Source organism: Sminthopsis crassicaudata, chromosome X, assembly GCF_048593235.1.
Source record: "Sminthopsis crassicaudata isolate SCR6 chromosome X, ASM4859323v1, whole genome shotgun sequence".
Classification (NCBI taxonomy): domain Eukaryota; kingdom Metazoa; phylum Chordata; class Mammalia; order Dasyuromorphia; family Dasyuridae; genus Sminthopsis; species Sminthopsis crassicaudata.
The window spans coordinates 79,892,448-79,896,411 of record NC_133623.1 but is presented as its reverse complement, the minus strand read 5'-3'; the positions used below and the strand labels follow the sequence as shown (position 1 = coordinate 79,896,411).

The following is a 3,964-nucleotide window of genomic DNA, read 5'->3' as shown; positions in this document are numbered from 1 at the left end:
TTCATCTCTAACCAAAGTAGCACACACTTGAATGCAAGGAATTCATCTAGAATTCCAGAAGCAAGAAGTCAATGGAGAAGACAGTCTAGAGTAGAAAGTAACATACCACAGCAAAGGGAATTTGTAACAGGAAATCCTTCTTTCAGAAAACCATCTGGGAAATGAGACTGGCTCTGAAGAGCTCATTTTTTTCCCCAGAAGCTTGATAGTAGTTTTTAGATTTCTAATTATTTTTAAGATTAATTTCAGAGATCTTGATGTGCTTACAGATATGGGGAAATAGCCCATATGAGCATTTTATCACTCAACAATATGAAATTTATTTTTATATTGGTTTTGATCAAATGAATTGGGAATAAAGTTTACTCATAACCTAGTTGATGTGTGTTCTGGGAGGAACCGATGGTGTTATGCCTTTGTTATTTTGAGTTTATTACTCAAGTAATTGGGTGGTTAGGTAGTGGGAATAGATAGAGCACATTAGTTGGAGACAGGTAGACCTGAGTTCAAAGCTGCTCACCTTTGCTATCTGGCCCTGGGCAAGTCACTCAAATAGGACTGCTTCAGTTCCCGGATCTTTAAACTAGGGATAATTATAGCACCTCCCTTCCCAGGGCAGTGGCTTGGGTAAAAGGAGACTATAGTTGTGAAGTAAACCTTAAAGCTTGATGTAAATGCTATCATGATTTAGGGATGCATTCAAAAGGATTGGTTGGTTTCCAGATTTACATAAATTACTGAATGTTCCTAAGATTTTAAATTTAGCGCTAGTTTTATAAATCTCTCACATTACTCATTTGGAGATTGCAGAGGCTGTTTTTTTTTTATTTTTCAGTGGAACTATATGTATTCTGAGAAGAGAAAGTTAGTTTGAATGCTCTGATTTAATAGGAGTTAGAGCTACCACCTAGAAAAAAACCTTGGTGTGGGAGATACAGTGCCTTTCTCAGGTCCAGGACCATTTTAAGTAATCAATTGTACCTAGTCTATGCTTGAAACCCTATCAGATGGCACTGTATAAAAAGAATAAAGTTCCCAAGGACTAAGAGGGAATGTTTGGAACCAATAATGGGGATTAGACTGTCTATATTGCATGTCAGTGATAAACATGGTGATTGTCAAAGACTTCAGTCACACTGCTGCAGCCTACCCAAAAGGATTTCAATCCTAAAGTTGCTTAAATATACCAAGTAATTTTTCTAAAGAGCCGGTCTTAGCCTCAGTAAAGTACCTAAGGGAACCACTGCCCCTCCCCCGCCCAGTTGCTAATGTCTATCTCTGTATCTATCATGATTTCCACCCTCCCCTCCTCCACACCCCTCTCCCTTAGCCCAACTCCCCCATTACTGATTACATTATCATCCTCCCAATCACCCAGGATCCCAACTTTGGTGTCATTCTCAGCTTCTTTGTACTAACCACACATATTCAATGCTTTTTTTTTTTTTTTAAACAGAAACAATTTTAAGTTTTTAATGAATTTGTAAACAAAAAAGCTCCCATTTCAAAATAAAAACACAATCACAGGTCATATAGATGTTTACAGTGATTATTACATTTACATAAACAACTTACATACAAGTTCAATTTTAAGATGTTAACTTTCTGTGACAATTTTTTTTTAACAGCAAGAATATTATAGAATTAATGCAGAGTTCTAAAGATAATCTAGTAGTCACTAAGTTTGTCTTAAATCTTCACTTTAGATGCTGTTTTTTCTAGCACAGTAAGCAGGCAGTCTGAATCTTTGGTTGCTACCATGTCAGCTGGCTTGCACATAGAAGTCAACAATTTTAAGAATGTTTACAACTTTCAAACTTTGGGGAAGGAAAAAATATTTTTAAGGGTACACAATTGCGAGCATTTACACGTATTACAACTGTGGCTGAACAATGTTCATGCTGTTCTTATGAAATGAGATTTCACTGCAGTGTAATTTAAAACAAAAAAGTAACAAAAATTGTAATATGCACAATTTCTCTCCATCACTTGTGTTAATCATTTAATTTTTTTTCACTTAAAAATGCAAAAATTGGACACATTTCACTATCTCAGGTAATATTCAAGTTCACAGCAGCTACAACTCAGAAGGCAGCATCACCAATGTTGACCAGAGCCAGTTTATACTGAAATTAAGTTCTTTATATCAAGTAAATGGTTGTCCACACCCACTGGTAAGTGTACATATGAACGAAAATGTCCAGATTTGGGGAGCAACATAGTCCTATTCCAATCATCTGCTCTACTTCATATGTTTCTCTCTTCATGCTTGGAAACCTGTGGGATTTGGGGGTCTGCCAACCCTACCCACTAGAAGAGCCTGCCCTTTAGGTCACTTTCTGCTTTAACATTGTCCAATCGAAAGTGTAGTCGTACTGGTGGTTGAGAGTCCTGAAAAGAATACGAAACAGCTGCCTCAGGTACATGTAATCAGGTGCCTCTTCAAAGCGCAGGCCACGGCAGTAGTTGAGATACATGGCAAATTCTGCAGGAAAGCCCTGGCACAGAACTTCCACGGGGGTGGACATCTTCTTCTCGCTGATCTTTTCGTACTTCTGCTTCTTGGTGGCAGCCTTCAGTCCTTGCCAGGGCAGGCTGGTCCTGTTGAAATACATCAACACGTAGCCCAGGGACTCCATGTCATCTCGACGGCTCTGCTCGATGCCCAGGTGTGCGTTGATGCTGGCATACCTGGCGGTGCCGGTGAGGTTTTTATCTTCTCTGTAGGGGATATGCTGTTTTGTTCTGTTGTCTCGGTACTTTTTGGCCAGTCCAAAGTCAATGAGAAAGAGCTTATTACAATGGCGCCCAATGCCCATGAGGAAATTGTCAGGCTTGATGTCCCTGTGGATAAAGTTCTTGGTGTGCACGTACTCGATCCTGCTGATCATCTGGTCGGCCAGCATCAGCACGGTTTTCATGGTGAACCTTCGGGAGCAGAAATTGAACAGGTCCTCCAGGCTGGGCCCCAGGAGGTCCATGACGAGGACGTTGTAGTCCTTCTCCTGGCCGTACCAGCGCATGTGGGGGATGCCCACCCCGCCCTGCAGGACCTTGTACAGCTTGCTCTCGTACAGCAGCTGGGGGTGCTTGGCTTTCTGCGACTCCAGCTTCACGGCCACCTCCTCGCCGTTCGTGATGTTAATGGCCAGGTAGATGTCGCCGAACGAGCCGGCCCCGACCTTCCGCAGCAGCTCGTATTTGCCCCCGACTATGCTGCTAGCCATCCTGCAGGTAAGGACGGAGATGGTAGCGAACGGAGGAGGGTCGATCACGATGGGGACGAAGCGGGGACCAGGCCGGCCAGGCCTCACCCACCGGGCGCGAGCTAGTCGGGTTGGGTCGGAGTCGGACCCGGGCCGCTGCCGCTGCCGCTGTCGCCGCCGCCGCCGTGGCCGCCGCCGCCGCCACTACAGCCGCCGCGCGGTGTGTCTGCTCCCTCCGGCCGAGCCCGCCTCAGGGTCTGCGGAGGCCCGGGCCTTCCCGCCGGGGCAGCTCCTCTCGGGTCCAGCAGCCGCCAGACACCACCGCCGCCGTCGCTGCCAACGCAGGTTTGGTGGTGACGTGCCAGCTCTAAGCGGCGCAGTAGGCGGAGGCGACGTTCTGGCCGCTGCCCCCGACGTCGCCGCCGGGTCACTCCGCCTACGCCGCCATCTTGTTCCTCTGGCTCCAGCCACCACCCGATGCGCCCCAGCGAGCTCTGTCCAATCAGCGGCTAGGGTCTGCGATTTCTACCCTAGTAACATCCCGCCCCTCCTCCGCAGACACGCCCCCTCCCCTCTCCGGACGGAGCCCCGCCTGCCCCGGGCCGTCTCCGGCCTTCCCCCGCCCAGGCCGCCTGCGCAGTGGTTCCCAGGCCATCCCTCAGCTGTCAGCTATCTTTCTAAATTGGCGCATCTGTCACGGCCACCCTGTCCCCCAGCCCCCATCCCAGCCGGCGGCCTGGCCTTCGACTTCCCTTTCA

At 47.0% G+C, this 3,964-nt stretch overlaps 1 pseudogene; it reads right to left on the bottom strand.

The window, feature by feature from the left end:
• Nucleotides 1–1,533: 1,533 nt before the first annotated feature.
• LOC141549239 (casein kinase I pseudogene) lies at nt 1,534–3,653 on the bottom strand (annotated as a pseudogene).
• Between the last annotated feature and the right edge of the window lie 311 nt (nt 3,654–3,964).